Source organism: Schistocerca cancellata, chromosome 1 (assembly GCF_023864275.1).
Source record: "Schistocerca cancellata isolate TAMUIC-IGC-003103 chromosome 1, iqSchCanc2.1, whole genome shotgun sequence".
Lineage (NCBI taxonomy): Eukaryota > Metazoa > Arthropoda > Insecta > Orthoptera > Acrididae > Schistocerca > Schistocerca cancellata.
Window position 1 is genome coordinate 512,294,251 of NC_064626.1, and position 16,839 is coordinate 512,311,089.

A 16,839-nucleotide genomic window follows, 5' to 3' on the forward strand; every position below is an offset into this window, starting at 1 on the left:
AAATTCCCTTCACAGACATTGAGGACACATGGTGGGTACCTAGGAGATTAAGTTTTACATAAGAACTTCTGTCTGGAAACGTACCATTTTCCCACTACACTTAAAATACCACAACACATATTCAAATCACCTGCATTTTCAGTGTCACTGACTAGGGTAATAATTACATCATTCTCCAATCACCAGATGGCCCACACCCACTACAGGTTTGTTTACATGCCATTCTGTTGAGTTTGTGATCTGCCCAGAGAGGTCTGTACCTACTGTTGTGCTTGTGGTTTTTGTTCATACTATACTACTGGACAGTAGCAATCATTCACTACAGAACAGAATGCAAGCTGTACATAAATTTCATTTTTAGTGTGATGCTATTGACCGTGGTGAACTACACATTGGTGGAATACATTGCCATGATGTTATTGTATGGCAAAACTTGTCAGTTGTATGCAGAGCATTTTCCACAACCCCTGCCATCTTGCGTTCCCTCTGTGCTACGACCTAGCGAGGTGGTGCAGTGGTTAGCATACTGGACTCACATTTGGGAGGATGACGGTTCAAATCTGTCTCCGGCCATCCTGATTTAGGTTTTCCTTGATTTCCCTAAATCGTTTCAGGCAACTGCCATGATGGTTCCTTTCAAAGGGCACGGCCATTTTCCTTCCCCATCCTTCCCTAAACCGAGCTTGTGCTCCGTCTCTAATGACCTCGTTGTCGATGGGACACTAAATACTAATCTCCTCCTCCTCCTCCTCCTCTGTGCTACAGTGTACCAGCAGGCCACAGACATGGTTACATTAACTGCCAATAGGGCTGACTGTGGTGTTCCATGGTTGTGATGTACACCTGAGTTTGAAGAGGCTGTACTCCATGCAATGACAGAGGATGCGATGATGAGTACTAGAAATATAGGAAGTTGACAGAATGTGGATTACGGAACTGTTTGGTGTGTTCTGCTTGAAGGTAAAGAAGTTGAGTTGTTTTATTAAAAATTATGATTAAGTATTTTTTTAATTAACATTTTCATTTGAAAATAAATATACAGGGTGTTACTAAATTGTTTTATCTAGCAGACAGTGACAAAATAGACGTAATCAGATCGAGAAACCACACCGGTCTTGGGTATTATTTGTGTTAACAGCTTTTTCAGTATTAGATAATGACATTTCAATTTTTCGTGTAGCAAAACGCTTGACGCTCTTTGATGAGGTAATAATTCTTTCGCAGAAAGGAAAGCATGTCATGCAAAGCTGTAGCAAGATTAGAGAGAAAAAAATGCTAGGAGCTAAGGTTGAAGAAATGTGTACTTTTCTTGCTTATAACTTGTCTTTATTGGTTTTATGTATCCTATATTTAATTTTATGTCACACAAAACAGCAAGTTATTAGCTAATAGGCAATAAAGAGTGCAAGTTTTCTAAAGAGTTCTTGTTCTCCCGGTTACAAATAATCCCATCTGCTATTAATTGCAAGATTTTTTTTTTTTTTACGAGAGGCAAGCTGTCAAACTGGCCGACTGGGAGCAGGACATTTCAATTTCCACTGTCCTGAATATAGTTTGATGGCATCCATTACAAAATATACACATTTCAATTCCACAGAGCGAAATACAGTGACGTGTGGTAGAAGAATGCTATATGAAGAGGCGTGGCACTGCACTTTCGCACACTTATGTCTTACATTTCCTCGAACACGTATGTTTTATGTTTCAGACTTTTGAGAAAGATGTGCGCTACAAGATGAACATGCTTTTGAAAAGTCTTTTTTTTTTTACCCGGTTCGCAAATGTCATAGATTCGGGGCAGATGCGCTGAGCAGTCTGAGTTATAGTGGGTAGTCTCCATGTGACCCGTGTTTACACTTGTTTCCCCGTTGTTGCCAGCCGGTGTGGCCAAGTGGTTCTAGGTGCTTCAGTCTGGAACTGCGTGACTGCTACGGTCACAGGTTCGAATCCTGCCTTGGCATGGATGTGTGTGATGTCCTTAGGTTAGTTAGGTTTAAGTAGTTCTAAGTTCTAGGGGACTGATGACCTCAGATGTTAAGTCCCTTAGTGCTCAAAGCCATTTGAACCATTTTTTCCCCATCGTTTACTCTCACGTCAAATGAAAACAAAATGGATATCTGTGGCTCGGAGCTATCAAGTGAATTAAAATACATTCACATAATTATGGAAGGCTAAAATATGTCATTAGTTTCAGATTTTATTTTATTTCCACCATTCTGACAGTCAAGCTTTAATCGCGTTGTTGAACAATGAAGTTATTTTTGTCTGGTTGCAAAAGAAATTTGACTTTTATTAACCTTTTCCGCAGAGGCAGTCAATGTATTTGAAACAAAATGTTTAATTCCACAGTACTGGCTAGTTTCAACTGTTCGCTGCATTTCAAGTGCACGTTTTCATCTTCTAGCGTGTATGGTATTATGCCATAATAAAGAACCAAACATGATATAATACAGTACTGCTGCTCCAAGAAAATTGACATCCCGAAAACCACATTGAAAAGCTTAATATCAGGTCAAGGTCTACTTCATTGGGAATCTGGACATACGAATGTGCTCTTTAAGTATGCACATTAAATGTGCATGTTTTAGTATGGTTCACGAAATTCCGATGCTCCTGGAGTAACCTCTGATGTCTTGTTCCTTTTATGACATAGTGTATGATCTTTCAATGTTTTACACGTACGTACGTACATACGGGCTTCCTACTTCATGATAGCTGCACAAGTGCTGTGTCGTCTGTTATCTGCGCCCTCCAGTAACTGCTGAAACGAAACTATTTCTAACAGTTAGCGAGAAAATATTGCGACTGGTGGTTTGAAAAGCGTTACTTTCAAAGTAAATATCCTTTTACGTAAGTTGAACTATGTGCGAAAATGTACCATGAATTTATTAAGTCACAGAGTGTTTTACTCTCATTTAAAAATAAACTCTTTGATGACGAGCCATTTAGAAGAATTGCGAACCCTGAAGATCAGACATTTATGTCGTTATTAAAAATTTTACTGGCACATTTGTGATATATATCTTAAAGTGTAACACGCACAAAAATGATCAACATTACATGTGAAAGCTTAGCTTCTCTTGCAGCTTATTAACCTTAGAGACCAATATTATATGTGAAAGCTTTGCTTTTCTTGTAGCAACACTATGTATATTAATTTAAACAGTTAACTTTCCCTGTTTGTGTGTTCGTGCTACTTAACAGTGATGTTGCTTTTGGCTGACTACATCACGTGTCCTATGCTCTGAATATCTGCTGTCATCGGCTGGCGGGATCACGTGACATGAGCTACAACTGGCTTACAAAAGCACATCGCAATCTCGATTTCAATGATTCGGAAAGCAACATGCGATGTTTGATGGAATTCCAATGTACACTTTTGTAATGTGAAAATACGCAGTGTGCATGTTGCTGCCCATCAAAGATAATTCCAAAACATGTCTTTTTCCCTGAGTTTCATTTTCTAAAGTACCAGGAAATTCTACGCCCATGTATAAAACCATAACCATTCAAAGGATTGACAAGGAAAAATACACTGTCACTTAACACAGAAAAAGCGTGTTTTCACCTGAGATAAAGTGTATTTTTAACCGGGAAATCTGGGAAAAATCCAGGAATTTTTTTTCCTTGTCTGCGTATACACCACGATGGGTTTCCTGACCGATATTGTCTGAACATTTGGGCCGGATTCCTGAATGGACGTGTGATTGATCCATACCTTCTTCCATCGCATTTTGTGGGTGCTGCATACTTGTGATTTCTTGACAGTCTACTGCATAGGCTCTTGGAATGTATGTCACTGCATGTGTAGCAAAACATGCTCTTCCAGCACTATAGCGCACCACCTCATTTTCCACATTTAGTCTGAGATCATGTAGATCAACGATTTGGGTTACAGTAGATAGATTGCGGTGGTCTTATTGCTTGGCCTGCACATTCTCCCAACTTGAACACTCCAGGTGATACCTGTGGGACCATATGAAATCTGTGATTTACAGGGCCCCTGTAGGATCAGAGGAAGACCTACTGGTACAGGTCGAGTCTGTGGCAGATGCCAGAGGAACAGCGATTGGTAGGGAATTAAGGAGATGTCACCTGGATAAATCAAAAGAACTGAGGTTGTTGAGAGATTCAGATGGAGCATTAGTCTGATTAAAATGGGGGGAAAGGAATAGAGTAGAAGGTGAGTGGTCGGCTTGTTGACGGGAAATAGTGAAGGCAACAGAGGATAAACTAGGCAAAAAGATAAGGCCTAGTAGAAATCCTTGGATATCATTAGAGATTTGACTTATGGAAGGAAGAAATATAAAAATGCAGAAAATGAGTCAGGTGAAACACAATACAAACTTCTAAAAATGAGATTGCCAGAACGACCATAACAGCTAAGCAAGATTGATTAGAGGACTAGCTTAAGTCTGTAACTAGGGGAAATACTGACAAATTATGAAAGGGATAGATTTCCACTCACCTTGTAGAGGAGAGACTGAGTCACTACACATTTCAGCTTTCAACCAAAAGACATTCTTCTGAAGTAGATCTCTCTCTCTCTCTCTCTCTCTCTCTCTCTCTCTCTCTCTCACACACACACACACACACACACACACACACACACACACACACACACACACACACACACGCATGCACTCACACGCACAAGCACAACTCACACACGCATGATCATTGTCTGTGGCCACAGAGACTGGACTGTGTACAACATCTGCACCTGATGGGAGAAACACTCTGTGGGTGATGTGGATAAGGATGAGGCTGGAGTGGAGACTGGGATGGAGAGTGAGGTAGGGGTAGGAGAAGGTATAGTGCTGCCTGTGGGAGATTGCAGGGATGTGGTTGGGACAGAATAGGGCTGCTAGGTGCAGTCAATACGTTTAAGGGTGGGGAGGGAAGGAGAATGGAAAATGAGAGGAAAAAAAGACTGTTGAGTGGGTTGGTGGAGTATAGTCCAGCCAACAACGACCAAAAAAGATTGATTAGGGAAACAACATTTCAGTCACAAATTTTTGCACAGTGCTCAGAGGGACTGACCTGAACAACAGACTAAAATTCCTGATTGCTGGAATGAGAGCATTGGAAAGGGGTGGGGAATGCAGCATTTAGAGGTAACTTTGTTTCTTTGTATAACTTAAAAACCGCCCCTTGTAGGAAAAATGTTTCCCAGTACAAAAATAAACTGCATTAAATTGCCTACAAAAAAGGTTCTGTTCTTTTGTTCTCTAGGAATAATAGTTTGTGCATTTCAGGGAATGTAAAATTAGCAGATTAGTAAAAATATTGTTTTAACCACATAAAATTAATGTTTGTCCTTAAATGAAGGGGTTAACAACAAATAAGAAACTTATGTGCTGTAGGCATGGTAAGGGATAAATTGTACTCTGCGATGTAACACAGTGAGGTTTGTAGGGGAGATGTGTGGGGTAGAAGTGTGAGGGAAGACAAGTCCACAGATTATGTTCATGCATTTCCCCCCTTCATCAATTTGCAAATTGAAGACCAAGCAGGCATTTCTCCACTCTTATCTATCCCACTATATCACAAGAAGCAATTACATGGTGTCACACAAAGTTATGCCGACTCTCCACAGCACACCTTGTGAATCATTGGCAGCACAGTTCACGGACACGCCCAGGGGATTATTTTCCAAAATGCATTAAAATTACATGGAACACAGATATGAGTTATTAATAACACTAATGCAAGAAACACACATGGACAGAATGTGCATAAACCTCTGCACATTGTTCTTGACTGCTAGAAGGGAAATTGATTCATAGTCATACTGTAGTGTTTTTCCAGGAAAGGGAATTAACCCCACTATGAGTGCTGCTTTATTTTTAGTTTACAGGCACACTAGACCTCCCGAGAATTTCCTGTCTAGTTCTGTTGTTTAAATAGACAAAATAACTTCACTGAGCTCATATTTGTATACTGTGGTTATTTTCAGTTTAATAAGTGTTGTATATTTGCAATTGTTAAATGAGCTGTTATGTCAAAAATCTCAACAGCTGGAGTTGTAACTGTATACTACACTGAGGAGCCTGTTCCAGGTGTAACATGCTGTCACTATGTATTCAACAATGTCAGTTACATTGTCTCCATTATCACTGTTGTAATACTTTTCACAGCATGAGGGGTAAGCAGTGATTTACCCCAGTGTCAATCTTCCCAACATCTGAAGAGACCCAGAGGCTTAAGTGGCATCCCTCTACAATGGAAGTAGGCCACCTAGATGTTACAGAACTTGAGATATTTCATTGTAAGTCAAGCAATGCATTACAACAGAATACTGTTCTAGTCTTGACTATGATCAGTCTCATTCCATCAGACATATTCACATCTATCTTGAAAGATGTAATGTGGATGTGTGGTAAGTCATTCCTGTAAGTTCAGCCATCTCAACAAGTGCCAGCAATTTGTGAATGGAAAAGATTTATGCAATTTACCAGTAGCACAGGTAATGGTGAGAGAAGTGCAGTAACTTTCTGATCATTCATGAGTTCACCACCCAGTGACAACAACACAGTTACATGGCTTTACAGTATACTGTCAGTGATAAACAACAAGGTGTCACATTTACCAATCCATTCTTTTTCCCACTATCACTACATAGGATTCCGACAGTATCACACATATAAAACTAAACACTTCTCACCACTGTTTACTGGAATGTGATTTACACAAAAGCTCACTTAACAACTGCAAAACGTACTCATCGAATAAACTGAAAGTATCTTCTCTATCACGTGCTAAGTGAAATTATGGCGCCTACTCATATAAGGGAACTGGACAGTAAATGCTGTGGAGGTATAGTCTCTCTGTAAATTGAGAATTGTGCAGCACTCCTGGTGGAGGAAGTTGTCTTTCCTGAAAGAAGATTACAGCTGCCTTACAGGATGCCTAAGAATTGATTTCCTCTCTAGCAGATCTGAATACCATGCATCAATAGCTCAATAAGTGGAGAGTAACACCAAATACAGTGAAGACCAAAATTAGCTGCTTTCATCTTAACAACAGAATAACCAGTGCAAAGCTACATGTCACCTTTAACGGTCAAGACCTCCACCACGAAGACTTCACAAAATGTCTAGAAGTAACTCTTGTTGGAAGCTTCTCATACAAGAAACACATAGAAAACACTGAAGCAAAGGTGAGATCACACAATGAATCTGAGTGGTCCCACGTGGGGTCCAAGAGGTACAACACGATGTTCTTTCTTGGGACTCATCTACTCTGCTACACAATTACGATGGTCCAGTGTGGCTTAATATTTCACATGTGAGAAAAACCAATTTCAGCTAAACACAGCAATCAGGAAAAAAACAGGTTGCCTTATATCTCTACCACTCCTCACTGATCACTAACTTTAAGCTACATTTCATCACCAGATCTTCGAAGAAAGAATGCCCTCCTCTTAAAAAATTAATTAAAATTCATCAGCTCCCAGCTCACTCTGATGTGCCTGCTCTTAAAATGAGCTGATTGAAATCCAGGCAGTCAGCTATCACATTGGCAGAATAGCTACAAGCAGTGAATCTCAACATGGGCAAGAAGTGGTCGGAAACGTGGATAAATACTACCCATGGGGAAGATCAGATCCTCGTAAGACCTGGCTCAAGGCTGGCTGGCATGGAATCACCATGACTTGCTTGGAAAACAGTTACCATGATTAGTATAGCCAATGGCATGTGCGCAGAAAGCCTTCGCCAATGGAGAAAGGTTTCATATTCACAATATGTCTGTTGCACTGTACATCAGACCACCAAACACATTGTAACAAACTGTAACAGCCAATCTTACCCAGGAAATCTAAATGATATCTTTGAGGTGACAGAGGTAGTCCTTGAATGGATTGAAAATTTAGATATTAATTTGTAGATTTAATTGTTTAGTTCTGTTTGTTCTGTAAAATTATGCAATTCATGTATGTAAGTTGCAGTTCAGTTTGTATGACCATACGCTAAATGAATAAATCCTCTCGAGCATTGTAGAACAGAGTGCAGAGATTTACACAGATTCTCTCCATATGCATTTTTTGTCTTAATGTTATTAGTAACGCATATCTAAACATCATGTAATGTTAATGCAAATTGTGAAAAATAAACGTTCCCTGGGCATGTCCGTGCAGTGTGCCCCCAGTGATTCATAAGTGCACTGGGGGAAATCAGAATAACTTTGTGGGATTCCCCGTAGTTGCTTCTTCTGACATAATGGGGCAGATAGAGTGGGGAATCACCTGCTCAATCTTCAGTTTGCAGACCTATGAAGGAGGGAAGGGCATGAACACAGTCTGATGACCTACATTCCTTTGAACTTCTACCCCACACATCTCCATTTCACCCTGTTACACCCCTGGAACACCATTTACCTGATACGTAGATTTAATATTTGTTGTTAATCCACTTCCTTTAAAGTTAGAGTAATTCTGTACCATTACAACAATGTTTTGAATAGTCTTTGGTTTTTCCATCCCATATAATGTGAAAACTATTAGTTCTAGAGAAAAACAAAAGAATAGGATCTTTTTTGTAGGAAAGTTAATGTAGTTTAATTTTCCATTTGGAAAAATTTTCCCTAGGAGCTGTGGTCTTCAAGTTATTAGCAAGAGGGACCTTAAACTTTCACCTCACCACAACACTCACACCCCACAGATCAGGATTTCTAATATGTTGTTCACAACGCCCCCTCCTAGCACTGAATAAGCAATGCAGGTGAAGCATGTTTAATTAAAAAAATAATAATTATGATTATCTGCAATGTCTCACTATAGAGTTTATCACTCTTTGCATATCAGGATTGGTCATCAAAATGGAGCATTACTGTTTACAGCAACATGCAAACATCTACTTAATATGTGGTGTAGCAGATTGTACAGCTGGGAAAGCTGAATGAATGTACCAAGAAAAGTCTGTTATTTTGCTGCCCTTGTAGCAAAACTCACCCACTACTTTTAATGTCTGATTTCCTGATATAATTCAGTCAGTATCATCTGATTCAGTTTGACTGCATTTTACTACCCATGTTTTACTTTTATTCATATTCATCTTATAGCTTTTTTTCAAGACATTATCTATTCCATTCAACTGGCTTTATTTCCTCATTGATGGCCCTCGGTGTCGATGTACTGTGTTGCTACACTGGCTGAAAAATGGGGGTGAAAGTCAAACACTGACTCCTTTAAATGATGTAGCTGACAGATGCACATTTGCGTTTCATAGTTCTTTACTTTCACTGTTCACAACCACCCAATAATACACATTTATATGGCCAGTTAATTATTGTTTAACTTTCGATAAGCCTCATTAATAGGTTGCAGGCAAACATCCACATACTGCTACAATAGTTTACTGTTGAACATCTATGAGCAGTAAAAGCCTAACCACACATTTCACAGTCTTTCAAATAAATTGAACCGACACTGTCATTGCCTTAACACATGGCCTATTAGTGTAACATATGTTTCACAGTTAAGTTGATGCATTGTTGTCGTTCTAACCAACACAAGTTTCTCGTCTGAAACCCGGTCGTGGACTGACTGCCTCTAGACCAAAAACTGGGCCCTTATATATCCTCACAATAATAGGCACTGAAACTACACATTGTTCGATGTTTAATTTACAGAAATTACTGTTGAAACATAACTCCTTCAATTAACTGCCTACATTAAAAAATTACGTCTTTTTATCAGTTTCTTCTACTACAAAGGTTAAGCTGAATTATTTGTTTAAATCATGAAATTAACAGATATCGTTATGCAAACAATACTTTTGGCAAAACTGTTAATTACTTTGGAACTAATTAAGGTCTAGCATTGCTACATGTTTTTGAATAGAGCCAATTAGATGCTTTAAGAATACTATTAGTTGTTCCTCCAAATGTTTATAATTAGTACAGAATTAATATTTGTTTATACATCAGCAACAGAATTTAAGTTATGAAACAATTACTGATTTAACCCTATAACAAAGGATATTAACTAGGAATAGTCAAAATAAATTAGGAAATTGTTAACATACACAAACTAATCATAAAATTAGATCTGGTGCTATATTCTTTAAAACTGAGGGCCAGCCTTTCTCTTTTATGAAAAATGCAGATTATAATCACGTATGTTAATGGTAATTAGTCAGACATGAAAAAATGAAATTTTAAAGAAGCAGATGCCAAAACAAGAGGGGAAGTAAAAATTATCCCAGCTTGCTTCATCACCTCATCCCCTCATTGAAGTGACCAGATAGATATTGCAAATAGCTAACTGGGCAATTCAATGACGAGAAAGTGGGTTTAACATTCTACACACAAAAGAATATTACTTACAAAATCTTATCAGAACTACAGTATATATATTTTGCACAATTCCTATTTATATGAACTGACCATATGAAAATCCCCATTCAAAATATTTACATACAATTTACATACAATGTCGCAAAATATCTACAAGTTATATTTTTAATAGAATTTAGGCATTTTCATCGTAAGTGATGTCCTTTTTGGGTAAACAAAGATTACATTTTAAGATACATATCACTTTGTACAAGTCCTGTCTCATGGGTTGTAAAAAGTTAAATTACACTGCACATTGCAGTTCACTTTTTAGACAGAAAATTTCACTTGCTGAATGTTTAGTATTTTTCACAAGCACTTTCACACTTTTACTGAGCTTTTACACATTTTCTCACTAAGTTGTCCATGCCTTCAACAGGTACAAGTGGCAGTTAGTAAAGAAATGCACTGCTATCAGTTTCCTTGGAGGTGGTCCTCCTCTGCCACAGCACATGAAAAAATTAGACAAAATACCCTGCTTTAGTACTCATTCTTTTACAGATAACTTATGTCTGAGAAAAAATGTTTAACACTAAAATGATAGTCTTTACTACATAAATAGATACATTACCCAGTTCTCATAGCGTCACAGTAATTAGCACTAAAATTGACTATAGTACGAAAGGTGGTGACTAGTAAAATTTTAAAATCAAGTGCACATTACACTACAAAACATTACTCTAAGTTATAACTATCTGAAACTGGTTAACTTGAAAGATTTTGGTTTCTTTTCTATTTGCAAAATAGCAAAAACTCAAGATGTACAATATCATAGCATCATTAGGTTATGAAAAAAGAATAGTCACCATCATGTAACTTAATTACTATTCAAATCAAGATTACTGCATATTGCCTCTGCTGCTACACCAATGAGTTGATTACTTCAGTTGGTAATGTTTACAGATAAGCTGCACCTTCTCTTTGATATTTGCTGACACCTTTTATTTTCTGTTTACCTTACCTCTTTGTCTGACAGAAATTCTTTAATGGGTAAGCATTATCACCACGTAATGAATCCAACTCAGAATGTTGAACCCCCTACTTGCATTGTAGGTCTTACTTCTGGTTCAATGTACACTCCTTTCTCCTAACAAAAGCAATACTACCCAAGCTCAAAAGCGCTTTAAACTGGCACAGATTAATATTCAAACATCTAATTGGTGATACATAGGGTTTCAGATCAATAATATTCTTTAATCCAAAAATTCTGTTAGTCTTCATGTAAGCCAATTCATAAGAGTTGTCATGGGCAATGTGTACCACTCTGAAAGGACCATGACTCACATGCAAAACTTCTTAATCTCTTCATTTACTTTGCTAAATTTTTCTTTGGTTTTGACAAGAACAAGGTCATCTACTCTGAAACTAGTCAGAATCACTCCTTTGTCATGCCTTCTCTTCCTTCCTGCTACTTTCTTTTTCATCATCTCTTTAGCCAGTCTGATCTTTTTGTCTTGCACTACTTCACTTACCTGAGGGAAATCCACTTCTTCTCTGATGATGTCTGATGTCTGGGTCTCTCGTTGAACATAAGCTTACATGGAGCATATCCTGTCAATTTGTTCCACAAGTTGTTGCTAATGTTTTCAAGATGTCGAATATGACCCACCCAAGCTGTGTGTTTCTTACTACAATAAGTCCTGCACAGCCTGTTAATCTCCTTCATAACTCTTTCACTCGTGTTTTCTTGTGGAAAATGGGTAGAAATCTTTGTGTGTTTTATGTTGTGTGTTGCCATACAGTATTCAAACCTCTCTCAAACAAATTGTGGACCATTGTCAGACAAAAGTGATTTTGGTACCACTGCATATCAAAAGTGATCAGCTGTCAGCTTCTCAATTATTATACTAGTATTTGTCTTCTTAATTGGATTCAGTTTTACATATTTTGAGAATATGTTCAAAACAACGAAAATATATTCACAACCTCCTGTAGATGCAGGCAACGCTTGTAGATGGTCAACTGCTATAAGCTCTTTAGGTTCACTAGGAAGGATAGAATGCATTAAGCCTTTTGATGACACACCATTTGTCTTTACTCTCTGACACTTATCACACCTTCCTAGTCTCTGCCTAACCCTTCTCCACAAGTTGTTAAATATTACTATCTCCTGTATCTTAGCTACTACAGGGTGTCTACGACCCGGGACAACCGGGAGATCCGGGAAAAACCCGGGATTTTTTTCATCCGGGAGAAAACCGGGAAAAACCCGGGATATTTTTAGAATTCCGGGAATTTTTCATTGTTTTAGTTTTCAGTTAAATTTTTGTAATTTTGACTAGTAAGAACCGACACACTAACAAAGGATATTACTGTATCCCGCTACTGCAGAATAATACTTCAACAATAAAACATAAACAGGAGAAAAAAACGAAAATAACTTAAATTGCAAAGGAAATGCGCCATATACAACGACGACACAAGTGCTCATGCAAGCGTCTGCCGATTGAAAATGTGTCAAAGGCTTTAGGAAGACTATGCAGTGCTTCATAACAACAAATTGCCGCCAATGAGCGTGAAGTCGCAACTGTTTACATTCGATTTGTTTTAGCAGTTAACGCGCGGGCTCATGCGCATGCGCAATAGAGTCACGTTTGAGTAGTAGATTCTCCCGCTTCTGTCAACAGGAATGTGGCTGTTGGCTGTGCAAGCAGTCGCAGCAAGCAGCTAGATACTTCCGGGAAATGGGGGCGCCTAATTCATATTCGTGAGGGAAAAAAAAACTTGTTTCACAAAGCACCTAGCCTCCAGCGCACGTTTGCCTATCAATTAGTCATATGATTTTGAAACGCTTCTCTGTTGGTTTTTGAACACATTTTAAGTTGATTTCTGAATGAATCATAAGCTGACTTTTGAATGCATGCATAGTGTACGTGATGTGTCTGTCAGGAGAATCCTCGTCGCATCTAGAAATAAACTTTCCACAGACAAAAGGGGACGGGGCTATACGAGCTGAGTGGAGTAAAGCCGAATGGATGAATGGCAATCGCTGTCTGATTATGTGGCTGATTGGGTGTGCGAATGATCAGCGTTGTTATAATTACTAGCGAAATCCATAGATTCATACTATCAGAATGGAAATAAACGACTGACAGGAATAACAGGTGAGAAAGATTATGTATTATCTTCTCGGTGTGTCCAAGAAAATGAAGTTTTGACAGAAAATGTTTGGTCAGATCGCTACACTAGTAAGGACCAGTAGTACAGTCCCCGGCTACCAGCCGCTTAAGTTCTATTATGGAAGTAACACGGAAAACGTGTTGTACGAACACGTAACAACGCCTAACCGGAGAATAATTGCGGGAGAACTAAACCAGTGATTCTGGCAGGGTTAGTGAAGTTAATCGGCGAACAAATTTTGACAGTGGCAGCAATAGCTACAGAATTGGTGATGACAGGATTGTTTGTTAGAACAAGGATGGAGAAGAAACGAGGACATCACACAAATTATGGAAGAATAAGACGATTCCAAATTTATATAAAAATTTCGTAATACTAGTTTTCGATCTCATGCTAGAGAAGCTGGTGCATTTGAATGAAACGTGAAACTATTTCCTAACATAAAGCTTTTTGCTTGTAGTAGGCCTAATAGGCATTTGATATTGATACTTATTGGATTATATTCTGTCGTGTTATAAAAATGACCATTTGTGCAAAACAGTCTCGTTTATTTGGTGTGTTATAAAATTGCTGCCGTATTAGAAAGGCCTATTTTGTTTTATCTAGCAGACAGTGACAAAATAGACGTAATCAGATCGAGAAACCACACCAGTCTTGGGTATTATTTGTATTAACAGCTTTTTCAGTATTAGATAATTACATTTCGATTTTCCATGTAGCAAAACGTTTGACGAACTTTGATGAGGTAAAAGATTCTTTCACAGAAAGGAAAACACGCCATGTAAAGCTGTAGCAAGATTAGAGAGAAAAAAATGCTAGGAGCTAAGGTTTGAAGAAATGTGTAATTTCTTGCTTATCTCTTGTCAGTACTGGTTTTATATATCCTATATTTAATTTTATGTCACACAAAACAGGAAGTTATTAACTAATGGGCAATGAAGAGTTCAGATTTTCCGAAGAGTTCTTGTTCTCTCGATTACAAATAATCCCATCCGCTATTAATTGCGAGATTTTTTTTTAAAGAGAGGCAGGCTGCCAAACCGGCCGACTGGGAGCAGGAGAAGCACCACAGGACATTTCAATTTCCACTCTCCTGAATATAGTTTGGACGTGCAGTAGAAAAATGCTTTATGAAGAGGCATGGAACTGCACTTGGGCATACTTAAGACAAAATAATATGTCTTACATTTCCTCGAATACATACGTTTTATGTTTCAGACTTTTCAGAAAGATGTGCACTACAAGATGAACATATTTTCAAAATTCGATTTTTTTTTAGTATTGACCCGGTTCGCAAATGTCGTAGATCCGGGGCTGATGCGCAAAGCAATCTGAGCTATAGTGGGTAGTCTCCACGTGACCCGTGTTTACGTTCAGTGATTTTTCTGTTTCCCCTTCGTTTACTCTCACGTCAAATGAAAACAAAACGGATATCCGTGGCCGGGAGCTATCAAGTGAATTAAAACACATTCACATAATTACTAAAGTCTGAAATATGTCATTAGTTTCAGATTTTATTTTATTTCCACCTTTCTGACAGTGAAGCATTAATTGCCTTGCGGAACAATGAAGTTATTTTTGTCTGTTTGCTAAAGAAATTTGACTTTTGCTAATCTTTTCCGCAGGGGCAGTCAATGTATTTGAAACGAAATGTTTAATTCCACAGTACTGGGTAGTTTCAACTGTTCGTTGCATTTCAAGTGCACTTTTTCATTTTCTAGCACGCATGGCATTATGCCATAATAAAGAACCAAACATGATATAATACAGTACTGGTGCTCCAAGAAAATTTACATCCTGAAAACCACACTTATAAGCTTAATATCAGGTCGGGGTCTACGGTACTTAATTGGGAATCTGGACATAAGAGTGTGCCTTTAAGTATGCACTTTAAATGTGCACATTTTAATATGGTTCACGAAATTCCGGTGCTCTTGCAGTATCATCTTTCATTGATGATCTTTTACACGTACGTATATACGGGCTTCCTACGTCATGATAGCTACCCAAGCGCGGTGTCGCCTGTTACCTGAGCTCTGTGGCAACTGCTGAAACGAACCTATTTGTAACAGGTCGCGGGAAAATATTACGATTGGTGCTTTGAAAAGCGTTACTTTCAAAGTAAATATCCTTTTACGTAAGTTGAACTACGTACAAGAATGGACCTGAATGTATTAAATCACAAAGCGTTTGACTCTCATTTAAAAATCAGGTGTCTGATGACGAGCCATTTAGAAGCATTTCGAACCCTCGAACCCTGAAGATCAGACCTTTATGTCATTATTAAAAATTTTACAGGCACATTTGTATGATACCTCTTAAAGTGTAACACGCGCAAAAAAGATCAACAGTATATGCGAAAGCTTAGCTTCTCTTGCAGCTTGAGACCAATATTTTATGTGAAAGCTTTGCTTTTCCTGTAACAACACTATGTATATTAATTTAAACTATTAACTTTTCCTGTTTGGCACGCTACTTAACACTGATGCTATTGACTGACTACATCACGTGTCCTATGCTCTGAATATCCTCTGTCATCGGCTGGCGAGATCACGTGACATGAGTTATGAACAGCTTACAAAAGCGCATCGGAATCTCGGTTTCAATGGTTCGGAAAGTAACATGTGGTGTTTGGTGGATTTCCAATGTATGTTTTCGTAATACGAAAATACGCAGCGTACATGTTGCTGCACATCAAAGATATTTCCAAAACGTGTCTTTTTCTCTGAGTTTCGTTTTCTAAAGTGCCGGGAAATTGTACGCTCGTGTACAAAACCATAACCATTCAAAGGAGTGATAGGGGAAAATATACTGTCATCCGGGAGAAAGTGTGTTTTTAACCGGGAAAAATCCGGGAATTTTTTTTCCTTGTCCACGTAGACACCTTGTACTATTTTCATGGTCCCATAATGTCCGTAACTCTCATGCAAGTAGCCAATGAATTTATCGACATGTTGGTCAGGAAAGCATAACTTCCAGTACTGATAATTCAATTTTTTCCTGCTAAACAACAACCTTTTATATATATATATATATATATATATATATATATATATATATATAGTATAGTACTGTTTCACCTTTGGCATGTTGTCTGAATTGTAATACTGCTTAAACGACCTTAAATTCAGATCCTCATTCTGCTCCCTTCTCATTTGCTTGCAAATTTTTCTAATAAGCTTCTCATCCTTCACTCCCTGCAAATAAAACAACCTTACTTGTTCTTCATGGTTTTCACTACCGGTATCCTTCTTCCCTGCTGGCATTGTATATAATGCATCAGCCACAATATTGTCTTTTCCTTTTACATACCTTACCTCTAAATCAGTTTGTTGCAAATACAAAGCTTACCTAGATAACCTGGTGTGTTTCAGCCTGCAC

At 38.2% G+C, this 16,839-nt stretch overlaps 1 protein-coding gene across 1 annotated transcript in view; it reads left to right on the top strand.

Moving 5' to 3' along the window:
* The window catches only part of LOC126178331 (ubiquitin-like modifier-activating enzyme 5), a 115,739-nt gene that overhangs the window by 69,300 nt on the left and 29,600 nt on the right, over positions 1-16,839 (top strand). The window lies entirely within an intron of this gene.